We start from the raw sequence: 27667 nt of genomic DNA, 5'->3' as shown, positions 1-27667 counted from the left end.
TTATTCCTAGTAATACCGCAGTGATGTTTTATGAAGCAATAATACACCTCCCCAGTGAATTAACTGTGAGGTTGATGCCTGGCTCTCACCACCAGGATGCCAGATTATTGTCCCATAAAATAGTTCAACAGGACGGTTATTGGCAATGTGCGGTGTCCTTGGAATCCATTGTAACTTGAGTGTCTAAAACAAAGTTACCAGGGAAAGTGATTACGTGCCAGAAAAAGGTGCAGAAATACAACATTCCCGGTGTCCCGACGTGGAAAGCGCATTCCAAAAATGTGAAGGCGATAATTTCCAATTTCAGCGTTTCCTGATTTCCTACAGTCTCAGGGGGCAGGGCTCCACCTGTAAATCTCAGGCACCTCGTGCCGCCTCCACCCATCCTCCTTACCTCGGGCCTCACCACGATTCTTGGTGGTTTGGTGATGGGCCTGGCTGCGCACCTGCCAGGAGGAGGCCCTCTCCTACCGCGTTCCCTGCTCTTCCTCGCAGCTGTTTCCCTTCCTCCCCGGGCTGCATTCTCCCTCCAGAGCAGTCCACACAAGCAGCCGGGTGCGTCTGACCCGTGTCAGGTGAGGGTTAGCATGGGGCAGTCCTCTGCGAGGTGCTTTAGCTAAAGGCCCCCTGTGAGAGCGGCGTCAGGAAAGCAGAAGTGGGGTCAACGGCACCTGTAGGAAAGGTCATGGCCACAGTGCAGACTTGAGACGTCCCCGCCAAGCAGGAGGGGCTCCCAGGGGGCTCGTCTTTGGGTCCCCAGATTGGAGCCCAGGACCCCGCCAACCACCGCCTGGCCTGCAGAAACCACATCAGGCGACTGGTGCCAGGTGCGTGACCTGCGGTTGTGCTGTGTCCCTGCGGCACCGGGGAGGCGGTTGGGGAGCCCACGAGTGGGAAGGAGGGCCCTGGACGCAGGTTCCTTCGGGACCGCGTCTCCACCTCCACCGGCCTAGCAGAGGGAGCCCACGCCTCAGAGGACGCCTGTCTCCGGAAACTGAGCCGCCCTAGGACTGCAGGTTTTTGTAACTCGTTCTTCCTTACAACGTTCCTTTGTCAAATTTTCCCCAGCTCCCTTCATCTTTGCTTAATTCAGGTGTGTCTTTTTTAGTTTCTGCCCTGTTTTTTTTTCTGTTTAATATTAAAACCATATTAGGATTTCGTACATAATCCTACTACTTAGCTTTTATTGAGCTGATACTATAGGCCAGGCATGGAGCTGCTGGGAGATTTCTGTGCATTCGCATGTTAATCACATCTCTGCTCTTCCTGTGAATCACCTGTTTGCCATTGACTTGCAATCAGTGAGCTTGGATAATGAACCTGATGAACAAAGGCTCACACCTGGCCCTCTGGTTTTCCATCACTGAGACCCTCTTTCAGGAGGAAGATGTGTCTTTTAAGAACCTCACCTTGGGGAGCTGGGAGCCAGACGGGCATAGGTCTTCCTGAACACGTTATGTACGGTCCCTTGCAGTCACCTGTCATGGCTCCATAGGTCAAAATTTGTGAGCCTCTTCCCTGGAGATGAGTCTGCCTCCATCTCCAGGCACATCAGGGGTAGCTGTTAAAACATGTAAGTAATTTTTGTAAATAATGTTTGTTTTCATAATTTAGCCCAAACACTTAGTGTAGATCATCAGGGGAAGATCTCAGAGCCACTGACTAAATGCAAGTCTGCACAGTGAGGCACAGGAGCTGTGTTTAGGAATCATTAGTCACCAGGGCCGGTGCGAGCATCAGTGTCGCAGAAATATTCCCCTCTCCCTCTCATGAGGGATTGAGATAAGTAGTGAGAAAGGATTTTACATTTGAGTCAAGATACGCAAAAGTGTTACCACAAACAAATAGCAAAGGACTGCCTCTGGGGGGGGCTCTAAGAATGCTGATATTAATCTGGAGACACACGTGTTCACGACGGAAACGCCCAACCGCATGCCTCTGGGTACGTTCTCAGCACCGTTGATCTCCTGGTGAAACGGGAGTTTCTCTTTCCCTGGCCAGGACCCTACTGTCAGCCAGATGTCAGCGCAGGTCTTCTAAAATATTGCTTTTTGGGGGTGCCTGGGTGGCTCTTTTAAGTATCCAGCTTAGGTCATGAGCTCATGTTTCATGGGATCAAGGCCCATGTTGGGCTCTGTGCTGACATCGCTGAGCCTGCTTCGGATTCTCTCTCCCTGTCTCTGTCTGTCTGTCTGTCTCTCTCTCTCTTTCTCTCTCTCTCTCTTTCAAATTAAATAAACTTTAAAATATTGCTTTTTATTGGAATATTTACAGATTGATGTAAGGCTTTGAAAGACCCCAATGTATCAGTATATAAACATTAATACATGTTGAATTTTCTGACATCTTATAGGTTTAAATTTTTCCTTGAAATAGATTCTCATTACATCCCCAAACCTGTCTTTTTGCTCTAATCAGAATCCTGAATTGAAGTAAATTCAAATTAATGAACTTAATTTCCTCTAAAATTAACACCCTGTGCCTGACACAGACTAAGCACTTTACATTTAACCCCTACAGCCAGCCTTTGTGGGAGGAGATGTTTTATACCATTTGCAATTGATAGAACATAGCACAGTTGCTCAAGGTCAGTCACCTCGTGAGATGTGGGCTGAGATTCACCTCTCGTCTTTCTGATTTCGATTGACTGTGAGGGTCTTCAGAGGTGGTGAAAATGCCTGTTGCTAATTCGGGGGAGGGCAGTTCAAGAGGGTCCCGGAGGCCAGGCTGCAACCAACCTCTAGCTGATTTCCTGAAGGTTCCTTCAGTGTAGTCCCAGCCCAGCCCATATCAATGGAGTTGGGTCTTTCCTTTTCCATTGAAGAAATGGAAAACATCATTTTTATCCATTGGAAAAACCAAAAAGTGTCCTGGAGTCCTCTGTTTCCATCAGCACAGTGCCAGTGAGAGATTGTATTCCCTGGCATGGAAACAGAATCGTCTGCAGCTTTTAAAAACAGTCTTACTTGCGTGGCCTTAGCAGGTGTCTGCAGGCAGGCTGTCTCGGCATGAGGCGATGGCCCCCAGAATCCTCAGCGGCGCTGAGCACTGGGCTGTGTTCCTCTCGTCTTCGGCTCTGTGATCATCTGTGAGATCCTTTGGTCTTCGTAATCACCCATTGGCTCCTTTGCCTGAGCCCCAGGCAGATACACCAAGCAGGAAAAAGGAGGGTGCTTTAGGGAGAAAAGGACAACCCCTATATTGGGAAAGCAGAATTTCCCTTTCATGAGCCAACAGGGTCCTCTTCTGTGTCATTTTCTGGAACCTTGTCACATGGCTGCGTCCGGCCAATAGAAGCAGTAGATTATGGTTTTCAGTGGTGCGTGTTCTCACCTGTTCTCCTCCCTCCCCGCAAAAATGTATATTTGGAAGGTATCATACGGTCCCCTGAAGGAAACCCTATAGCACACTTGCTTGTGAAAGGCAATTATTAGGAAGATTTCGTAGGAGAAGCCAGTAGAGATGTGAGGAAGGGGGTCAGGGAAGCAGAGACAGGCAGACAAGGAGATAAAATTACACACAGTTCGTGGAAAGTTGGCTTAATTCTGGCAAGAACACCTGCCCACGTAGGTGATACCTTGCACTTACTCAAAGCACTGGGTGTCGTCAGTGATGAACCTCGGGAATCCACCCCCAAAACCAAGAGCACCCGACACACTGTCTGTTAGCCAAGTTGACAATAAATTATATCTATATAAAGGAGCTATAAAACAAAACAAAATATTCAGATCATTAGGAAGGAACATGGAATGTGATGTCTCTGCATCTGTAAGCAATTGGTAGAGGCCGCGGGAGGGGGGCACCCCAGCTCCCCTCTGTACAGGCAGGTGGGGTCCAGCAGTCTGAGTGTCCAGCACACACTTGGTTGCTGGATGCTTGGAGTGGAACATTCCTGGAGCCAACAGGGGACCAGGGCAGGGGTCCGATTGTCCGTATCCGGAGGCCACCACCGGTGTCCGCTGGCAGCATGCAGGCCCTGTGACTTCTCTCCGAAAGTCAGTGCAGGCACTCAGCACGTGGCTCAAGAAATCCATACCAAAATGTCCCAGGACATCTTTACTATGATTCACTTTTATTATTTTTTAATTTAATACTTGCATCTTATCTGTCCAGTTAGAGTTGGTTTTCTTGCAGGTTGGTAATTGTGTGTAAATTTCAGTGAGCTCCAACACCAAATATTTAATCTGGTTCAGCTCAGTATAATTCTTGTTTGAGTTGCTCTAACGTTTGAGTAGATTACATAATAAATTCACCAACCCAGGTGGGGGCATGCAAACCCTCACTAATTACAACATTAATTATGTATTTCTTTTTCTTTTTTTTTTTAATCTTGAAATATGTCTAGCTGTTTTACACTCAGTTGGTCTCCAGTATGTTTACTTATGGGTAGTACTTTGGGCAACAGTGTTTCACTGTCAAATGCATTTATTTTGTTAATAACCCTTTAAATTGTAGCTCTTTCTTGAAGCTACACCACATTCGTCTAGGCTTTCCTCCGTCCTGCTTATCTGAACAGAAGCACGTTGTGTCCTTACTGTAATCTCTCTTTCTTCAACCAACCAATTTCTCCAACCCAAATTTGTAAATTGTCAGTGAGACAAATTAGCATTCCAAAGTATCTGTTTTAACTATAAAGATTCTGACATTTGTGTGACCGTTACACATTTTAACTTTGCTCTTCTGACACTTTTTGACCTCCTATTAAATATGAAACATCAGTGTTACTAGAGGTTTTTCAGGTCACCTAAATCAATCTCCCACTTTCCAAATAGGAAATTAACACCAGGAAGTAGCTTGACCAGTGTTACAGAACTGCAAAGTGATTCAGGTTCTGGGTTTAAGCAAATGAGCTTTCTTCTGTACAGCCGCACTTTGCATGATTTAACAGTTCAGTCACTGTTTTCTCCCAAGTCTCCTCAAAATGTTTAATTTGGATGGTCTTTTCTACTCTGAAACCAAAACCCATCCATTGTACATTATGTTGATTTTTGCTTAAAGCCAGCCCTAATATTTTTATCTCACAAACACTTTTATGCATTCTATTATTTCTTTTTTTTATAATGTTTTTTTTTTTTTAAAGAGGGAGAGAGAGGGAGGAGGGAGGAGGGAGAGAGGGAGGGAGACACAGAATCCAAAGCAGGCTCCATGCTCTGAGTTGTCAACACAGAGCCCAATGCAGACCTCACATGACCTGAGCTGAAATCAGATGCTTAACCCACTGAGGCACCCAGGTACCCATAGGTATTCTGTCATTTCTTTTGACTTGTTAAGCCTTAGACTGTGGTTGCAGAGTAGAACTCCCTAGGTTCATGATAAAATTGATTGCATAAAGATAAAGATTTAAGAAGGGCTCCTGGCTGGCTCAGTTGGAAGAGCATACAACCCTGGATCTTGGGGTTGTGAGCTTGAGCCCTACATTGGGTGTAGAGATTACTTGAAAAAGATAAAGATTTAAGGTGATTGCTGAAGAGTCACGTCAGCTCAGGGATCCTGCTCTCGCTGCCACAGTAGGCCTGTGAACCTGGGTGGGACATGAGGGGACTGTATCTCTTAGTGCTTGGAAATAAACAATTTTAGACTTTTGTTGCTTAGATATCAGCAACTTTAGGATTGAGCCTTTTATGCTTTTTGTTGGTAGATCTCATGGTCTTCTTACCTTCTGCAAGTTGAAATGATTCAGCACTGCTGTGTACACACTTAGCAGTGATTTAGAAATTTGAAATTCGAGTGGAGTGATATAGCATTGGTTCTATAGGGCTGTGTGAGCCCAGGAGTATGTATAATCCAAGGGTCAGCACTCCAAATATTGGATATATGCATAACTGCTCGTTTCCTTGGCAAATTGATCTTTTTGTAGTTTACAGATTATGAAGGATAGCATCAAAAATGCAAAGACATTTTTAAAGTTAAAAAATAATTAAATTTTAATAATCTCTTTGAATAATGATGTACATAATGTAGTATAGGGAAAGAATATTCTCTCCCATATCAGAAAAATCTGGTTGAAAGTGTATGTCATCATCTTCTATTTTCTCTTTTTTTAATTTTTTAATGTTTTATTTATTTTTGAGAGAGAGAGAAAGAGAGAGACAGTGAGCAGAGGAAGGACAGAGAGAGAGGGAGACACAGAATCTGACGCAGGCTCCAGGCTCTGAGCTGTCAGCACAGAGCCCGATGTGGGGCTTGAACCCACAAACTGTGAGATCATGACCTGAGCCAAAGTCGGATGCTCAACTAACTGAGCCAACCAGGCACCTCTTCTAATTTTTTTTATTAAAAAAAATTGTGTATGTGTGTGTGCTCATCTGTGTGCTTTGCTTTGAGGCTCAGTTTACATAATATTTAAATTCTAAAAATTACTGCTATTTTTAAAATGAATATTTCAGATGAAATATGTAAGACAACTTTTGCAATAATAATTTGTTATTAAATCTTATCTTCCTTCTAAATAATTTATTTTATTAGTTTCTTTTTATTTATTGAGAAACAAGTCACTGTTATAGCTATAACTAGGTGCCAGGTACACAAAAATAAAACACATTCACTTTTATATTTGTTTCATTTATCTACTTCTGGCCATTTTGCCATAATTACATTTTTAATGCCTGGTTCACATCAGTGGCTCCATATTTTTAACGTTATCTTGTGTAGGTCTAATCACTGTAAGAAGTAATCAGGAAGTGGGATGCTCGAGCTGTCCAAGCAGCTTCTAGGTGCGTCCTGTGGATGAGCCAGAGTCCAAAGGAAATACCAGAAGACCTTGGTTTGCGAGCAAATCTGTTCTGCAAACAAGCTTGTAATCCAAAGCACTTGTGTGTCAAAGTGAATTTCCCCTAAGAAATGGTGGAAACTCGGATGATTTGTCCACAACCCAAAAATACTCATATAAAAATGATTACAATACTGTAACACAATACAACATAACACGGAAAATACAAACTATAAAGAAAGATACACAAATGAACCTGCAATTCCCTTTGAAAACCTTCATGGCCGGTATAAAGGAAACAGGAGAGAGGAAGGTCATTGTGTAGGATGTCTTGTGGGATCACGAACGGAATCACTGCTGTCTGTTGGCTCAGTGGAACCTTGCCCTGCATGGCTGCCGACGGCTACGCTCCCACGGATGCTGACTATAGTGCGGTATTAGTAAACTCTCGTCATGGACTGTGTATAATGTAACTGGCAACAAGGCAGCAGAGGAAAGGGTCTCTATCTGCCAGAGCCTGATCTAGAAGGAAGCAAAGCTTTCCTGAGCTCACTCTTGGATGGAAAAGCAAAGGACTGTCTATAGGCGCTTTGAAGTGACAAAAATACACTAGCGCCAGTTGTGGGCACCTTCCAGCATTCTGAAAAATCAGAGAGAGAGAACCCTCAGCTCAGTTGTGATCCTGCGACATTTGGTGTCGCTTACCACTCACACTGCAAGACATCACTCGTTTGTCAGGTTGACATTTACTAGAAGCGCGTGCCCCGTCTTCTGGAAGCCTTGCAGAGCGAGTACCCAGGCTGAACCGGCCGTGTCTGAAGGCGCCCCTGTCATCCCACACCGCGGGGCTGATTTTTGGGACCACGGACTTCCAGGACAAATAAGGTCTCTAAGAGGACCCCATGAGTCACTTTTCGGGCCAGGAATAAAAGTCTGGGCTTTTTTGTGCCTGCTTACTTTATAAAGCTCTGTGACCTGGCCTCTCAGGAAAACAAGACAAAACAAAACAGTATTCTGAAAACCAGTCTGGGGAGAAGACAAGAAAGCATGTTTTTTCTGATACCTGCCTAAAAACAAGTGCTATATGCAAATTAGCATCTGGGAGCAGGACAGACCTAGTCTTTAGTTTAAGTAAGTCAGACTGGATGATGTAAATAGTTTTGTTTGTTTTGTGGGGGGTTTTGATGTTGTTGTTTTAAAGCCTCAGGAAATGAAAATATCCCCAGCAAGTCTTCTCTTTTTGAGGGTTGGATTCTTTGTTATTTAATTATAGACTGCTTGTGAGTCTTGGTAAGCCTCTAGTTAAACACTAAGCCTAGAGCTTTCTGAGATACCCACAAACAGCTTTTGGAATTGTAAAAACTTATGTCTGTGTTTAATAAGCCTGTTCATTTCTGCTGCCTTTGAATGAAGTTGACATTTGTGCAACAGTCACTTCTTTGGGATTAATGTAGTAAAGATGAGTCAACGGAAAGTGAAAAGTTCTTCAAGGATCCCTGAGTTAGCTTGGGGAGTTCTGCAGAAAGCAAATTATTAATATATTAATATAACTAATATTAAATATTAGTTCAATGTATACTGGTTTATTTACTAAACACTTTCAACCAGAGCATTTGAAACCAATGTATTCATTTTATGGTTGTCCTTTGATAGAAAATTAGTTTAGCTGACTCATTATAGTGATGATAAATAGAAATTTTATATGTAGATGTGTGTGTGTGAGAGAGAGAAAGGGAGAGAGGGGAGATGGCCATTTTTGCTTTCACTATGGATATTTTTAATTCCAAATGAAAAAACTGAACATTTTGAGACTGAGGTTTCTGTAGAAAACTTAAAAAATATACATCAATATGAAATTCAAACAGATCATTATTAGTCTTCAGTTTTGACTCTAAATGGCAAGAAGCACATTTAAAGCCATTTGATTAATTAATATTTGAAATTGACATATAATAATTTAGTGATTTTTCTAAGATTTTTCCATGATTAAGAGATTTTTCTTGGTTTGATCTTTAGATAGAATTTCTATGGGATCCTGAAATTATGAATTGTCCATATTATCCTAGGTATGTGTTTGACAATTTTATAAGTATGTCTTCAAGAACTTATTTCAAAAATGTAACAGTTCAGAAATACAATGAATAAAATTATAAAATCTGAGGCAGTGATCAATTCTGTCTTATTCATAATATTGTCTCTAGCATAGGAGTCTGACATACAGTAAATATTCAGTAAGTGAATTCTCTTGGAAACAGGGATGTAATTCAGGGTTAATTTTACCAAGTGAATGAAGAGACCGATGGTCAAGCAAAAAAGCTATTTCCACAGAGAGAGCATATGAAAAGGTCATCCATATTAAACTATGAGTCAAAGATGTGAGCAATATCTTAATTAGGGTAGAACGAAATCAGTAAATGCTTGAATTGTGTGAATAGAAAACGAGGATTAACGGTGACCCACCACAGCAAAATGATATTTTCTGTGCTTTTTGTCACTTTTTAGTTAATTCGGTCTATGGTAAATAAGTGCTCAATAAATATTCCCTTACTGGTTTCAACTGAGTGCCTGTTCTGTATTCTTATTCTATGACTCAGAGTATTCCACAGACCCTGCCCGAAGCTGGCTGTGGAGCAAATCCAGTTCGGTTAGGACTGTTGTGTTCATGGTCGGGCGAGGCTCATGGGGCATTGAGAGACCCACCTTGGAGGCGCTGCGGTAGCCACACCATCTCTCAGTGCTCTCCGCGTTGGTTGTGGCGTGGGGACGGAGGTGATTTCCCAAGAGTCTGTTGTAAATGAAAGCAAAGAGGGCAGAGGTGGGACATGAAAGGAAGGTGCCCTTGGGAGAAGAGAAAGCAGAGGAAGAGAAGCCAGGGAAAGATTCAAGAGGACTCTTCCGAGCACTGGGAAGACTGCGGTGCTGAGAAGTCGGGTGACCCTGGATCAGTCCCAGGGCCCAGCCTGAAGGGTGCCAGCTGATACACTATTTATTAATACAACTAAGAAGAGTCTACAAGAGCTGGTCATTTATAATTTCACAAAAGCCATTTTTGGACATGCTTTTATTTATAAATATTTTTATGAATCCTAAAGGTAATAAATGCTTTTTATCAACAATGGGAATATATTAAAATGCAAAAAAAAACGCTTTTATTTTTTATTTTTTTAAGAACTATGCTTTTTTTTTTTTAGAAGTTTTTAATTTATTTTTGAGAGACAGTGAGAGATAGCACGAGCAGGGGAGGATCAGAGAAAGAGAGATACAGAATCTGAAGCAGGCTCCAGGCTCTGAGCTGTCAGCACAGAGCCCGACGCGGGGCTCGAACCCACGACCGTGAGATCATGACCTGAGCTGAAGCCAGACGCTTAACCGACTGAGCCACCCAGGTGCCCCCCCAAAAAAAAGTTTTTAAAGAAAAAGGAATTTCTTAGTTCTCTTCACCTAACCACATTATAATGAACATGTTGGTGACCATATTTTAATTATATGTTAACATAGGTTGGATGGGTTAATTTCTGGTTACATAGCTAATGACATAGTAAACATAATTTTTCAGCCTATTTTTTTATTGTGGTAAGAATACTTTACATAAGATCTACCCTCTTAATAAACTTTATATAAGATCTACCCTCTTAATAAATATTTAATATTTAATATTAATAAATAATATTTAATAAAAATAAAGTAAAATAAATACTATTTAATGAAAATTAATGTTTGGTATTACAATTATTAACTGGAGATGCTGTACAGTAGAAATGTACTCGTCTATCGTAACTGAAACTTGATTCTGGCTGAAAAGCAGCTCCTCACCCCCATCTCCCCCCGTCCTTGGCAACCACCACCCCACTCTGTTTTATGAATTGGACTATTGTAGATGGCATATGTGAGTGAAATCATGCAGTACTTGTCTCTCTGGACTGGCTTATTTCATTCAGCATAACGTCTTGCGTGTCCATCCGCGTTGTCGTAAACAAGAGAGTTTCCATCTTTTTCAGGCTGAATAATACTCTACTGTGTGTTCACATTTTGTTTATCCATTCATCTGCTGATAGACATTTGGGTTGTTTCTCTGTCTTGCTTATATGAATGATACTGCTGCGAACATGGAGCACACAAACCTGTTAGAGATCCCGATTTTAATTCATAGTTATTAATAGTTATTGATAATACTAATAGTTATTTCATTTTTTATTTGTTTGAGGAATCTCTGTACTGTTTCCCACCAGGGCCATACCATTTTACATTCCCTCTAACAGCACACAGGCTTCCAATTTTTCTTCAACTTCAATAGCACTTCTTTTATTTGTTTTGATGACAGCCATCCTAATAGGAGTGAAGTGATACTTCATTGCAGTTTTGATTTGCATTTCTATGATGATTAGTAAAATGGAGCATCTTTTCATGTACCTCTTGGCCATCTTGTGTCTTGTTTGGAGAAATGTCTACGTAAGCCCTTTGTCCATTTTTTTGATCAGGTTACTGCATTTTCTCCTATTGAGTTATAACAGTTTGATATATATCTATATCGATATCTATATCTATATCTATATCTATATCTATATGTTAACTCCTTATCGGGTATATGCTTTGCCAATACATGTTTCCTATCCTGCAGGTTGCGTTTTCATTTTGTTGATTGCCTCCTTCGATGTGCAGAAGAATACTAGTCTGATACAGTCTTCCTTGTCGATTTTGCTGTTAATTGCTTGTGCTTTTGGTGTGATATCCTAGGGACCATTGCCTAGCCCAATATCACGAAGGTTTCTCTTTGTGTTTCACAAATATATTTTTAGTATAAATATTGCATGGGGCATATATACACATGTTTTTTAAAACTCTGAGATTTAAATTTGAGTATCTGGTGGAAAAAAGAGTGGAGTATATTGTATGTAAATTATTTTCTAAGTCCCAATTCTACCTGTTCCTTGAAGATTGGAGGCAGTTTTTATAGGTAAAGTTGCTGTTTGAGCTAGAAAATGTATTAGAAGATACAGTCTAACCTCCACATCTTTCTCCCAGGAGCAGAGAGAAAGCCTCTGTTCTCCCAGCTGCCTTCTTCGGGCGTAGGATAGAATCTTCTACTGACTGCTATCTCTGCGTCTGAGTGTACTTTAAGTGCTTCCCATCCTCCAAAATAATGGAAACTGCAGTCCTTACCGTGTGCTTGGAATTTCCAGTTACAAACAACAAGGCTTTTGCTTATAGCACATTAAGTACCCTGTCTTGACTAGGGCTTCTGTGTTCATTGTAGAAGCCAGTTCTCTGCATGGAAAGTGCAGAAATGCATTTGAAAGGTCAAGGGCAGGGAGGGAGGGTGGTCTGTTTAAATTCTGAATTATTTTTTCTTTTCCCAAAGGCTAGACTCTCAATTTTTAGCAGGTGATAATGGTTTTGAATATCTAAACATTTCTACTGTTTTTTTTAATATACCAAAAGTTTGCTCAGCAGTTACATAACAGCCATCTCTTTAAACCCATGCGGAACTTCTGCACGGAATCATAGATGTGAACTTCAGTCGAGTATGATAGTGTGACTCGTTTACACACAGAGCAAACTTGAAGGCAGGGTCAGCCATGTTTAGTTATAACTTTGTCACTTAGCTAAGCACTTGTGAATGAGAAACAAGCATGTTGTAGCCATGAAGACCGTGGAGGTGTTTATAACACAGCATTTTCATAGCCAAATACCCAATTCACATAATTCATACTGATACCCACGACTTACGAGGGGAGGCAGGATTGTAAAAAATTGTAGTTATCATTCCTGTTCTGGATACGCCCAATCAGAAAATCGGATGAGGGCAGAATTCTCAGTAACTAATATTTCCGAATATTTAGTTTCTGAAACCATGCATGCAAATATGAGTTAGCATTGACTGGAGGGTAGTTTTGGAAGCCAATTCAAATACATCTTATTTTGCACATCTTATATTTTTCCTGAATCACAAATCACAGTGATATAATACTCATCAGCAATCTATATGCACAAAGATATTTAATTATACCCTAATGAGGTATTCAGCACCTTAAAGACATGAATACTTTTATACCCATCTTGAAATTTACAGTAAGGTTTAACAAAGACCTTTGCACACAATAACAATTAAACATATATACGCTTGTATATATATAAATTTGATGTATATAACATATGCATATATTATGTATTATATATATAACACATATATAAGATATTTATATATTTAACATTAAATCAGGGAATATAATTAAATTTCTATTAGTGTTTTAAGAACAGAAAAAGAATTATTTATAAAAGAAGTCAACATTCCCAGTCTCTTTGATTGCAATTTTTTGTTTTACATTTTAATAAAATATGTTGAACCAAACATAATTTTTATCAGTTGCAGTTTTGAAAATACTTTATTTATGACAATAGAAGCATACTTGGAAAGAACTTTGCTAGGTATCTGACAATGTTGATTCATATTTATCTTTTCAGTGTTTGAAGAAACCAAACTCTACCTTCAGATCAGATTTAGTAATAAATTGCTTCATGTTATTATTTATGAGTAATCCCATCCTCCTAATTCTATGGTAGAAGAACTGTCAAATCTTGTATTCCTGACAAATGAACAATGATTTGTTTCTCTCTTTGTGTTAAAGATATGTGAATGTGATTTTTATGAAAGTCTTGTAAACCCTTGCCGGGGCTGTAAAGAGATAGGTTCAGTCCAGAACTTTCTTTCTTGCATCTTGTTCTTTTAAATCAACAACTGACCAGGAAGCAATTATACCGGTTGACCTACATCTTCATGATTTGAGCTCTGGGCTCTTCTTTCTCCCTCGTGCATAGGTGTCCTTAGTGACAATACAGAGTCACTTTACTTTGTCTTGTTATTCTGGCCAGCTGTAGGATAAAAATCTAAGATGCGCCCAATATGTATCATATAATGGAAATGATGTGGATAAAGTTATGTTTAAACGTTTCATATAGTGACTCAACATGACAAGTGCTAAAACTTTCCAGTCATAATATTCCTATTTCTAGGTGAGGAACTCCCTCACTTTTCATTCATTCATTCATTCACTCATTCAGTGAGTTAGGGAGTCAGTCATACATTAACCTTTAAGTCAATGGGATATAGCAGAAAATAGGGCTTTGAAATAAAATTGGGTTTGAAACCCACTCTTACTACTTATTGGTTTTCTAACCTTAGGCAATATATTTAATAATTCTAGATCCCAGTGTTCTCTTCCTAAGAGGAAAAACCCCCACATAGTTTATCATATTTTTTAAAAAAGTAAAATATACCATGTAGCAAGTCTATTATGTTGTGAGGAGTCACCAATACAATTGACTCCTTTGCTCTAGTTTAGTAGGATATTGTATCTTCCCTGTTCTCTTTACTCCCTGATACACTTTTATTAAGTTCTTTTTTCTGTCAAAATAAAAAAAAACACATAACAACAGTTATTAGATTTAATTCAATACAGAAAGCTCACCGTCAAGATCCACCAAGTTCAGTCACGTGGAACATATGTGTGTTAAAAAAAGTACTAACATTTTCTCTATCCCTCTGTTCTCTGAGTGTTGAGAGCAGTGTGGATGACGATTCCAAATGGTGCATAAGTGGAAGGGACCCCTTGTGTGGCCCCTGGGGGAAGACCAGGGCCTCCCTGCTCCTCAGGCTCAAGAGACACCACGGCCAGAGGCAGGCAGCCACGCGTACCTCGTGGGAAGCAACTTGCATTTCTACCCAGAGTTTCAGCCTTAGGTGTTTCTCACCACCATCTGCTTTTTTCTCATTTATGCAGATTGCACGTGGGGTGAACATCTCCTTTGTTTACAGTTTTAAGGAATCTAGTCAATGCAGAGGAAATAAAGCCTTCATATACAAACATCCAGTTGTTTTCAAGATGAGACTCCTGATGATATTCTCAACCTTTCAAGATAAAGCCATAGGGTGAGAGAACTCAAAGCCACCAGATTATTTCTTCCCATAAAAGCAACGAAACAAAGAAAGCTTAATGGATAGTTACATACACACACAATATATAACATGTTCATATACACGTATGTTTCTTCAAATATCATTTGAAAGGATAGCCCATTTCAGTAATAGATTATTCATTCTTTAGCATCAAACTATGCTAGTTATGAGCACAGGCTGTCTATTTATTGTGTTTTTATTTGTTTGCATCAACAACACATCACCACCCTTTGTTCTCATAAATCTTACCTCAAAATTATAGAGAGAGGATGCACTTCAGAGAATTTACCTGTGTGGTTCATATAAAGTGTGGAAAAGTGTTTGGTTGACATTCTTGTTGAAATATTGGAAGCTTTCTTGGCTTCTGCCTTCTCAATGCTTATGTTCTTGTGTTAATGATATATCATTAAATATATACATGCACACATGAAATACATACATCTGTGGAAATATATATTAAAAAGTTCATAAATTACAAGAGCACATCTTATACATTTTCATGAAATGAACACACCCCTATGACCAACACGCAGATTGTAAATTACCAGAACATTACCTTGTTACCGTTACATACATCTCTCCCTGCCATTACCCCATCCACCTTCCAAAGGATAACTATGCAGTTGACTTGTAACTCCGTCCATTTGTTTTGTTATGTTTTTTCTTCCATACTCTGCCTTCTTCTATGTGTTTGTGAGAGCCTTTACACTTTTATACGACTATCCCACAATATTTGTTGCCATTATAACAATGATGAACATTTGATTTGTTTATGGTTTGTGGTTATTTTGAACGATGCTGTTCTGAACATTCATGTAAATGGCTTTGGTGCATTTCCTCACACATTTCTACTAGCCATCAATGATCATATAGTCAGAATGAGGACACAGTGTCTAAAATTTCTCTGCATAGTACTTGTACCAGTTTACATATCCACTGACATTATATGACCCCTCTGGTTTCTCTATATCCTTATGGAGATGTGTTACCATGTTCTTTTTTTAAAATGTCACAGTTCTGATGAGTTTGTGGTGATATCAGATTTGGGTTTTAATTGTATGTCCTTGATTATTAATGATTTGAAGCACTTTTTCATGTCCTCTTGATCATTTGGATGTTGTGTGTTTGTACCCACACACAGGGATGTGTACATGTGATATCTGCATAAATCTTTAACCTGCTTTTCTAGTAGATTGGCTGCTTTTTATTGTTGTTTTACAAGAGTGCTATTTATATTCTATATATTATTCTTTTTCCTTATATGCCCTTTGGATATTTTCTATTTTCAGTGGCCTTTTCATTATTTCATTATTTCATACCGTTCTATCTTCTGTGACTAAAACCCACTTGGTATTAACAAATTAATGAAGTATTTTTTATAAGTGGTTGAAGTGTTTTGCTAATATTTCTTTGTGCCTATCTTCATCAGCAACCTGGCCTATAATTTTCATTTCTATAATATAATTGTGAGATTTTGGCAGCAGAATTGGGTAATTCTCATAAAGTAAGTTGAAAAATAATTATCCCTTTTCTATATTCTAGAAACATTTATGTAAAACGGATATTATGTCTTCCTAAAGTACTTGAAAGAATTTAGCAGTGAAGTCACGATGCCTGTAGAAGAAGTTAAACTGCATTGTCCATTTCACAGATTATTGGGTTACTCAGTTGTTACATTTGTTACTTTGTCCATTTTCATTTGTGCTTTTTCTAGGAATCTGTCTGCAACTAAATTTGAAAACCTTGTGGCATAAATATAATTGATAATCTCCTCTTGTTTATGTGTCTCTAATATATGGTATATTAACAGATTGTTTTCCTCTGGATTTTTTTATGAGTTTTCTTATTTTTTCTTGATTATTATATATTTTGCTACTTATTTTTAGAAAATTATATTTTGCTAGTTACTTTTCATTTTTACACTTTTTTCTATTTAATAACCTCATTTTTATATATGTTACTTACCTCATTCTCCTGACCTCAAGTTTAAGTTACTATTTTCCTCAAAGTCCTTGGTAAACTGTTAATGATCCAAAATATCTTTTCAACACTCAATCTTTTCTTTAAGCATAACTTCAGCTACTTTCCACTAGTAATTTTAGGCCATATTGTCATTATCATTTTATTTAATATGCTCTCTATATCTGTCCTGATCTATCCTGACTTCTTCATTAACCACTGTATTATTTATGGGTATATGGCTTAATTTCTAAATTGACAATTACTAATTGCATTTTTATTACTGATTTCTAGTTTATTTGCACTGAGGTCAGATAACATGCTATGTCTTAATCCATTACTGTAAATTTTCTAGGACTTGATTTATTCCCCAGGACATGATTCATTTGTGAAAACTATGCATATTCATCTCAAAATAGGTTATGCTTGTGTTGAATTCAGTGGTATCTTTAAGTCGATAAAGTCAAGTGTATTTTCTAATTAAAAATTCTTGCTCTATTTTTTTCTTTTTTTTCTATTACAAAGAGAAGGATGTTAATTTGTTCTCATCTCATTGTAATTTCGTATTTATATTTTTCTTTTTAGTTTGTTATGTTTTGCCTCACGTGAAACTATATCACAGTGGTGTACAAATATAGAAATATTATGTCTAGTGTATTTCCTTTGCTTTGTCTAAAATGTCCCTATGTATTTCTGTTCATGCTTTGTGTTTTATAGTCTGATTTGCATTAACATTATTATAGCCCCACCAGCTTTATTATGATTGGAGATTGCAATTTTTTTGGCATTTTTGTTTATTTTCAACATTTCTGTGTCTCTGTATTTAAGACCTGTCACTTTTAAAAGGCATACAGTGTGGCGTGTTTCTTAAATCAATCTATATTGAAGTCTTGATTATTTAGTGTACTGAGTTTATTTACTTTTAAGGTAATTATTGATATATTTGGGTTTAAATAAATCATCAAAATTTTGTTTTGGGTTTGTTTTACCTGTTTCTCTTTTCTTTGCATTACGGGGTCCTTCTGCATTTGTCAAGTATTTTATCTCTCTTTGTTATTATATATGTATTTTAAAAAAGTTATTTATTTAAATTCACATTAGTTAACATACAGTATCATTTTGCTTTGAGGAGAAGAACCCAGTGACTCATCACTTACTTACAACACGCAGTGCTCATCCCAACAAGTGCCCTCCTTAATGCCCATCCCCCATCCAGCCTTTCCTCTCACCCACCTCCCCTCCAGCAACCCTCAGTTTGTTCTCTGTATTGAAGAGTCTTATGGATGAACTTCTTAATGATTCATTTTGCCACTGCACTTGAGAGTAATCACGGACTTATTACATCTAGCTTAAGTTAGATCACATCTTGATCACTGCAGTTAGTTTACTAAGCTCTAGAAAGGATTTAATAATAAAAAATGGCTGTAACTTATCCAATGATTCACCTTCCTACAGTCATATTTCCCATATTGCTTGACAGTAATATCGCATATATTTTTAAGTGGCAATGAAGTCATAAAATAAAAATCTGCAAACACAAAACAAAAAGACATAAATAAATCAGCATGTTTTGATCTTAATTTCAGTCTATTTAAGCACTGTATCAAGCTGGAAAATGATTAAATATAAATCCTTATTGAGAATAATCCAAAGGACATAATTGATCCATAAAAACATTATATACTAAACCATTCCTAATTCTTTTTGGACGTTTGAAAAGCTACATGGTCTGTGTTTCTGCTGTGCAGATCTATAATACGTCCAAGCAATCCATTTTTCATTCCCCTTGTAAATTTTGTTTTAAGGTCAGTTCTGGATTCTTTTCAGGTTTTATCCTTTTACCCAAAATCCCCAGGACCCACTGTCTTCTGTTTTGTTTTGTTTCTTTACTGTGACTCCCATTGTACACAAATGGCTGTGTCTGCCTCCATTTCCCTCAGGCTGCTGTTGGATTTAGAAACATTTCTGTTATGTCCAGATTGCAATATCCCCAAAATCCGGAGACCACCGGGGAGACCGAGTCATGTATGCAAAAGCAAAGGGTGTTCATTCGGGCTTAAGCTCGGGCTCCCAGACCTCACCAACGCAGTGGATCCCTGCCGAAAGCCCTGAACAACAGCTGAGCAGGGTTTTTATGGGGTTTGGAAAGGGGGGGTTACAGGAAATTATGATATCGGCACAGTGATCTAATCGTAATCATACAACAGTCCCTCGTAACAACCTTAACCACTCGGAATCTCTAGGGTGTCCGTTACATTTGGCGGGACCCAATCATGACGTTTGAGGTTGGTGCTAGGGCAAGTGGTGAGCGATGGGCTAACTAACATTAAGCAGTTAGTTAACTAACTAACATTAAGCAGCCGTCTATAGTCCCCAGCCCCCACGGCCTGACCTCAGGAATGTTAAGCATCCTCTTGGTCCTTACTCATTGACAGGTTTAGGGGCGGTTCTTCTAGTCTTGAGCAAGGTGTAATTGCCTGATCTTTTCAGGGAAGCAGAAACTTAGGCCTTTCTCGTTTCTAAGGCTTATTTGAAGCCTGTCATGGTGTTAGTTGGCTCTTCAGTTTCCTGATGATTGTCTTCCGTAATCATTTGCAGTGCCTGATGAGCTGTATTGATTTTTCCCTTGTGTGCAGATTTCGCCTCAGCAGTGCATTTGTGAGCCCCAGTGACATCCTCTTCCTGCTTGTCACCGATCTTCCCAACAGCATCGTGGTATGTGAGTCCTTAATTTATATAAACATTTTCAGGGGACGCCCGCGTGGCTCAGTTGGTTAAGCACATGACTCTTGATATGGGCTCAGGTCATGATCTCACAGTTCCATGAATCTGGCCCCACATCAAGCTCTATGCTGACTCTGTGGAGCCTGTTAGGGATTCTCTTTCTCGAGGGCGTCATGCTCAGCGAAATAAGTCAGGTGGAGAAGGACAGATACTATATGTTTGCACTCATAGGTCTAACAGGAGACCAGGAGAAACCTAACAGAGGACCAGGGTGAGGGGAAGGGGGAAAGAGAGCTGGGTAGAGTGAAGGACACAAATCATGAAAGACTATTGAATACTGAAAACGAACCGAGGGCTGAAGGGGGTGGGGGGAAGGGAGTGGTGCTCATGGAGGGGGGCACTTGTGGGGAGAAGCACTGGGTGTTATATGGAAACCAATTTGACAATTAACTATTATAAGTTTATTTATTTTTAAATAAATAAAAATACTAAGATTTAAAAAAATTATGGAAATCTGAGGACTCTCCATGGTGTATTTTCAACATTTAGTGAAATCTAAATAATAATGGGTGGTTTGGGCAAATTCTGTCAAATGAAACCTTCCTTGAATGTTAGCACAGAGCGATGGCATTCTATAGGATGCACAATGGCTTTGCTTCTTTGGCGGGCTCTAATGATTTAGAAGAACCACTTAATTCCCTGAGTTTTTATATCCAAGATCCAGCAAGTAGGGCAAGAAGTGGCATTTGTCTGTAAGACCTCGCCCTAGTGAGCCCCCTCTGACAGCTTCAGGGAAAGAATATGGGACCTAAAGAGGCTCCTTATGGTTCTCCATATAATGGAATATGGTCACATAAGCAAATAATGGAATTAGTACTTAGTAAAGCTTTATTAGTTATACAATTCTCAAAATGTTGTACACATATTGACACTTCAGATGGTAGTAAAACATGTTTTATTTTAATGCAGAAGCCAAGTACTTCTTAGATATACATGTTGAAAAACATGGATGCAGTTAGATAACACACCATTAGCTCATCTCATTGCTTACAATTGTATCTATTTCTCCAAAGAGAAAGATGCATCAGGGTTTTATTTTCACTACAAATGAAGACAGTAAAGAAAAAAATAAATCAATATGCATTCTTTAAAGAGTAAAATTAAGATCGTTTTTAGACTGTCTTAAATGTGAGTTTTTTAAGCCACCAGCTAATAAAAGTCAATCCAGATATATTTTTGAATAGGGGGTTTTTGATACGAAAGTAACCATCATCTATACAGGGAAAAAATACAACTTGTTCAGTTTTCCAAGTTTTCTCGTCCCATATTGTCATAAAATCAGGCATCTATTCTGTTAAAAGTTAGACAACTTTCAGAATATTTTTGAGTGTCAGTATCTGTAGTCCTAATCTCTGCATCTACACTTCGGGATTACACGGATGTTACTGACCCGTCAGCCTCGTGCCAGAAGTGTATCTGATCTGACGTAAGATCATGGAGGTTTTCTGGGTGTGATGAGAAATTATCTCCAAGGCTGCCATGTGTATAAATAGAAGAGACTTGGAAAGAGCTCCGATGTTATTCAAACTGGTTATGGAAGTGACGTGCGTCTTCTTTTTCTTGACTTTTTATGAAAGTCATATTTAAATGCAGGTCACTCCTACTCTCTCGTGTATGATACTTGAGGGCAAGGGCCCTGTGATGTTTACTTTCATATCCTTGGGGTGCAGGGGTTCAAGGATTCCTGCGCAGATTGAAGAAAACGGTGTGACCGCTAGGTGGCAGTAGCGTACGCGAGCTGTAGCGAATGGTTAGCGAATTTGGTTTGCGGGAAGGGGAAGTCCCTTCAGGCTGCACCTGCCCTCAGGCTCTATGCTAGAGGCCAACATCCAGAAAAGGAGGAGGGCAAGGGAGCTCCTGGAGAAGAGGGGTGTTGGAGATGACCCTCACCTCCATGGCCGAGCTCCGTGTCAGGGTCTCAGTGACAACAGTGACTTGGAATGTGCACAACCACAGACTCTCTTAGTTACGCCCAGTAGAAACAGGAGTTTTGCCAAGTATCCCAACTAGTTCTAAGTGGCTGAAGATCTCTTTATCCGGGATTTAACACCACTGGACGTGCAAAATTTTAAGTTTGGCATGACCAGGTTAGAGCATAAGGGGTCTTTGGCTGCTGTGAAGAACTAGGTAACATGGGATCAATCTATGGAGACCATCTCTGGCTCATGTATACAAGGCAGTGCCTATCACAAAGCGTGGCACTTAGATGGGCAGATATAAGTCTGCTGAAAATATACAGTGAAATCATGTTTCCTAATGAAATAATTGTGTAAGCCTCCAATGACCATCCAGTTTTATTTCCCTTCTGGCAGGGAAGACACACCAAGATTAAATTTCAACATTGATCTTCGTAAAGGCTCCACTCGAACAGAGTCATAACTGGAAAAGCATCTTTCTTATCAGTCCTTTGGGAATCACATGTTTTTATTTCTGTCCATTCAGGAGGCTTGAAATTGCTTTCTATAAGGGGTTTGTGCTCCTCTCTTTTTTCATTAAAAGAGATCGTGGATGTGCCTATGCGTCCATTTTCACTTTTATACTTGTTTCAGATACGTTAACTCAGTTGATCCTTAAGAGCCCTAAAGACCGTATTGAATGGTCTCTGGCACCGGGGTTTTAGCATCCAGGGCGGATGGCTTACTGTCTGGCGGGGTGATTACGGAAGAGGCCAGGGGGGAGGCGTCAGAAGGTGAAGAGCAGTGCCGAGACTTTTGGCCCCAGCAAATACCTGGTGAAGTCGCCAGCCGCGGTCAATTCCTGGCCACCCAACTTTTGGCTTTGGGATAGAAGTCAGACAAAACAACGGTAGGCCGTTGCCGTGTGTGGACTGCTCTTTGATGTTTCCAGCCCGGAACGGAAAGAAAATTAAAGTTGTAGACTTTAGGCAGAGAAAATTCTTTAATTGAGCTGTATTCCAGTACATCTCAGCCTTCAGTCTAAGATATTTAAGCGTCCAGCAACTTAGGGCCTGCCAGAGTGAGCAGAACCAGCTACTTCTCCATGTCAAACAACCGGCATCGGTATGTCAGTCAGCCTCCTTCCCGGCAGCCTCAGGCCTGGTGAGCTGAGATGGGATGAGGGTGCACCGAGTAGCATGGACGTCTCTTCCACACCTGTGCCCACGCTCTGCTGCCCGCCTCTGTGCCCCGGGAGTATCAGCCTCTCAGACGGCATCCCTGCAACCCCCCTGCTCTCTGGCTTCCGTCTTACCAGTGTGGGGAGGCCCCGGAATGCAGGGCAGGAGAACAGAGAGGCAGGGGTGCCTACTTCTTCCGTGCTGGGCTGGGTTTGGTCGTTCACATGCTTCCTGGAACTGGGCGTCCCTCCCCGGAGGCCCAGAGGAGGAGCCCGCTTCTGTGATGGTGAGTCCTGCCTTGCCCACATCTCCCCGAGGCTCTGAGAGTCTCTTCAGTTGCCTTGTGGAGTTTTCCAGGAGTTTCCAAGAGAGAGCCCAGCACACATGCATCCTTACGGATCTTCTAAAGATCCCTGCGGTTACTTCCCGGGCGAGAACGACTGGGCAGTCACAGAGGCCAGGAGAGAGAGAGAGACAGACAGCTGCAATACTGCGATCAAACACAGCATTGTCCCTTGTCACTTCTGTTCCTGCTTTCCTGACTTTTAAAACAGTATTTTAGGGGTGCCTAGCTGGCTTGTTAGTTGGTGCAGCATGGGACTTTTGGTCCCGAGGTGCAAGTTCAAGCCCCACACGGGGTGTGCAGATTACTGAAAAAATAAAATCTTTATAAACAATTATTTTAATATTTTCAGATATCTATTTATCTATTAGCTTTATAACTATCACTCCTTACATTTTTTTTATTAAAAACTTTTCATGTTTATTTGTTTTGAGAGAGAGAGAGAGAGAGAGAGAGAGAGAGAGAGAGAGAGAGAGACAGCATGAGCAGGGGAGGGTCAGACAGAGAGGGAGACACAGAATCTGAAGAAAGTCCCCAGGCTCTGAGGTGTCAGCACAGAGCCTGACCTGGGGCTCGAACTCATGAACCATGAGATCAGGACCTGAGCCGCAGTCAGACACTCGACTGACTGAGCCCCCCAGGTGCCCCTCCTTACATACTTTCGGTAGTCAGTCTAGGGATTACGATACTCATGAACTTTTCACAGACTGCTTGGAGTTAATCTTTCAGCGCTCTGCATAAAGTAGACATTTTAACACTGAAGGTTTGTGTATACTCTATTAGGACCTTTACGGTGGTAATTGTATGTGGTGCATCTGCCTGTGTTATAATCGCCATATTTCAGTGTTAGAATGTCTGTTTAAATAATCATTTGAGGGCTCCTGGGGGCCCAGTCCATTAAGCGTCTGACTCTTGACTTCAGCTCAGGTCATGATCTCCCAGTTCCTGAGTTCAAGCCCCACATCGGGCTCTGTGCTGATAGCGTGGAGTCTGCTTGGGATCCTCTCTCTCTCCCCCTCTCTCTTCGCCCCTCCTATCTCAAAATAAGTAAATAAACTTAAATAAAAAATAGACAATAAATAACAATTTGTACGCTAGAGAACCGAAGAGAAAAAATGGTCCTATGCGTGTGCCCTTATGTTTATGCACCCAGTACTGGTCACTTCTGGCCCATCCAAAATCCTCTCCTTCAGCCACACACCCCTCAGAGCTTCTTACCTCAAAGGGCTGCTGGCAGTGAATTCTCTGAGTTTTCATGTACTCAATGTGCTTTATTTTGCCTTCATTCTGCAGTGATATTTTCCATGTAAATAGAATTCTGTGTTGGCAGCTCTTTATTTTGTATTTCTTTCAGGTCTTTTAAAGTTGATGTTCTATTGTTTCTGGTGTTTCTATGAGAAATCAGCCTGCATTCAGACTGTTCTCCTCTGCCTAACGTGCTGTCTCTGGCGGCGGCCATGGTTTTCATTTCGTGCTTGACTTTCAGCACGTTGACGGCGACTGGGCTGAGTCAGGTTTTCTTTCTCTTTATCCTCTTGACGTGGAGTTATCTGTTTGAACTTTAAGATTTGTGTCCCTCCCCCAGTTTGGGTGGTGGACATGATTGCTTCCATACTGTAGGCCTTCCTCATGTTCCTCTCCTTCTGGGGCCCCAACTGGATTTTGTCACAGATGTCCTTGATGCTCTGTTATGTCTTCAAATCATTTTTCTGTATGTTCTTCCATTTAGGTTTTTCTTGATAAGCTATTTTCAAATATATCAATTCTTCTACGTCTCATTTGCTTTTAAGCACAGAGTGTAACTTCTTTTATTTTAAACTCATTTTTATTCTAGAATTTTGACTATGTTATTTCGTATAGCTTTCTTTTAACTGCTGAAAGTTCCTGTTTTATTCATTGTGAGTTTTATTCATTATGTGTTCTTTATATATGACTACAATACTAATAACCACTTAAAGGTCCTTTTCTGTTTATTCCAATACCTAGACTCTTGGGGATGGTTCTGAAAATGGATCAGAGTTTCCTCTGTCTTCCTGTGTGTGTAATTTTGGGTTGTATCTTTCCTATTGCAAATGATACAATATACATTTATTTATGTCATGTGTTTCTTATACATGTAAGAGTATTGATATTTTATTTTAGCTGGTGGTTACACTGATAAACTTCAGACAGCAAATTCTGGGTCATCTGTGCTGCATGGCAGCTGAAATTTCCTTTCACTACCTTTAGAAAGGCACTCATGTATGTATAGCTATTAGTATATTAGTTATCAACTGCTGCGTAACACATTACCCCAGTAGTTAGCAGCTGGACCCAACAAACATGAACTCACACAGTGTCAGGACAAGAATCTGGGAGTAACCGTAGGATTCTGGACTAGAGTCGCTTACTGAGACCGCCAGCTGGGTCTGTGACAATCTGAGACCCGACTGGGACTAGAATCCACACCCAGGCTAGACCACGTACCCGTCATGGTTTATTTCCATAAGGGCTGCTCACGATGGCAGCCAGCTTCCCCCAGAGCTAGTGATCCGAACGAGAGAGAAAACCTGGCAGAAGCTTTGCTTGTTTGTTTATTTTTGTATCCTAATCTCTGAAATGGTGAACCACCTTATCTGCCACATTCTATTGGTCACACAGACTATTCTTGGTCCACTCTGGGAGAGATGCATAAGGTGTGAATAGCAGGTGTGAGCATTAGGGGACATTGTGGAGGCTAGTTACACTGTCTCATCTGTCTTCTACTTCTAATGTTTCCTGTCCCTCCCACTAGAAGACTTGTTCCTTCTCATGACCCTCAGAAGTCTCATCCTATATAGAATATCAGGTTGAAGTCTGTAATATTTTCTTCTAAATCAGGTCTGGGTCAGGACGTCCCTTGGGTATGGACATCCCAGCCTATAGGGCTTCAGAGACTGCTCCTCACGAACCAAGCATGCACGATGACACCAGTGTGGTGTGGTTCCTACTGTGTTCCTGTTCAGAAAGCAGGGACATGGGATTGCACATGGATCTCGGTTTCAGATTCTTGCTTTTTCATTCCCTTTTTCCTGTGACTTCAGAAAATGTAGCTTTCCGTACTCAATCCTCACAGTTACCCTATGAAGCCGATATTAACACCTCCATCTGATCTGGAAGAATTGGGTCCATATTGGCTGACTGTAGGAAGCAGACCTGGTTAGTCACCACTTTCTATCCCTGTCCTCCTCTCCTTTCCACACGTTGGCCTGGGCCCTAGTTCAAGGGTCGGGCTGAAGCACATGCTTCTTCCTTTGGGCTCTTTTGCCTTTGGAGGTTCTGTTGACGCACACCCATGGGAAATACTATCAGGAGCACAGAGGGTTCGTAGAGGGAGAGTTTGGGGCATTCTTTCTTCTTCTTTTTCCTAGAGTATTACCTTCACTCTGAACACTCCTTCCAGAATTCTACCTGACCTTTGTCCCCGGTACAACCGTTCAATCCATTGGACCCTGTGAGAGAGGGTAGTAATTTCTTCCACGGCTGCTGGTCCCCAAGAACCTGAACAATCCATTATGATTCCCCACCTCTGTAAGTGACTTCTTTATTAATTTTCTTTAAAATCCTAATTTGGGATCTTTCTTGAATGATAAGCTTTTTTTTTCTTTTCCGTTAAAAAGTACCCTAGTATAACATATATAAATTATAAATGTATATGGTATGTGAAATATGCATTATGTATAAATATACTAACATATATGATATATAATATATAAGTATATATATGTATGTATAAATCATATAACCATTATATATACATATATCTTTCCATACGGATGCAAAAGTGTGTATCTGTGTTACATATATATGTATGTGTGTATATACCTACATATTTAAAGAGGAAGGATTTCAATAAAGGAGAATTACACATCCAGCCTTACCGTAGTGTGGAAGTGTTTCGAGCCCTCAGAAACAAAGATGGGCAGCTCCCGAGAAGGCTCTGTTAGAAGCAGTCTTGGTAGCCATTGAGCAGAGCCACTAATGTATCCGCAATCATTCCCTCACATTGTGTTGTTTCCGGACGTTTAAACGTCCATGGGTGCTCGGCCCATCTTGGCAGAGATGGCTATTTGTAGAGGCCCAAAAATATAAAGACGGAGAACGATCATGGGTGCCTCAGGAGAGACCATGAGCCTCTGTGTGCGCTGGTAGGAAAGGCTTCTCTTCTAAGGACTAGGCCTGCTTCTTCCGGTCCCCCACGATGCTCAGAGTTCTAGAAGCATTCTGATGAGCGTGATGTCACAGACAGACATTTGCATACGGGTTTTTCCCCTAGCAGCTGGTGGGTGGAATTTTGATGAGCTAGTTCAGGTAGGTTGCGCAGAAGACCAACACACATTCCTCAATGTGCAGGAGTGAAAACTACCGCCGACTTCTGCTTGCTGTGGGCGCCTGGAAGGAAGTGATAAAGGAGAGTGGAGTTGGAGAATTTTCATTACCAGCTGGCCTTTCGGTAGTGAGGGGTGTTTCACACTCATTGTCCTATTTCTTAATGGGCTCCAATTATGATTCAGGCTCTGTTCACTGAGCAATTTCTAAATCTTCTTGAGCCTCATGTTATTCTCTGTAACCTGATAGGTTGAGAAGCATGACAAATAAAAGACAATTCATAAAAGGAAAATTTCAACCTCCTCACTTCATGCACATTCTTTGAGGTAATAATTCCTATCTGTCACCATGGTAATATAAGGACTAAATGAGATGACAAATATAATAAGGCTAAATATGTAGTAGATACTGAATATATGTGAGTGTACATTTTGCAATTTAATGGATGAATAAAACCATAATATACTGAGCCCTAGGCTAGGAGTTGGAGAGAAA

The 27667-nt window shown here is 40.4% G+C and overlaps 1 long non-coding RNA gene across 4 annotated transcripts; it reads right to left on the bottom strand.

Annotated features, from left to right (window-relative positions):
• On the bottom strand, positions 1 to 27027 carry LOC115288227. Of its 4 annotated transcripts, XR_003907118.1 has the most exons (8): positions 26725 to 27027; positions 14913 to 15104; positions 14403 to 14615; positions 12437 to 12552; positions 10617 to 10807; positions 1410 to 1561; positions 395 to 671; positions 1 to 183 (listed from the first exon to the last, which is right to left on the bottom strand). It is a non-coding gene; the product is annotated as an uncharacterized LOC115288227 (long non-coding RNA). The 4 variants fall into 4 exon arrangements; XR_003906991.1 differs by having other exon boundaries at positions 1 to 671; XR_003907562.1 differs by having other exon boundaries at positions 1 to 671; positions 10617 to 10804.
• Positions 27028 to 27667: the final 640 nt, after the last annotated feature.

This window comes from Suricata suricatta, chromosome 1 (assembly GCF_006229205.1).
Source record: "Suricata suricatta isolate VVHF042 chromosome 1, meerkat_22Aug2017_6uvM2_HiC, whole genome shotgun sequence".
NCBI classification, from domain to species: Eukaryota; Metazoa; Chordata; class Mammalia; order Carnivora; family Herpestidae; genus Suricata; species Suricata suricatta.
This window is presented reverse-complemented; position numbering and strand designations above follow the sequence as displayed.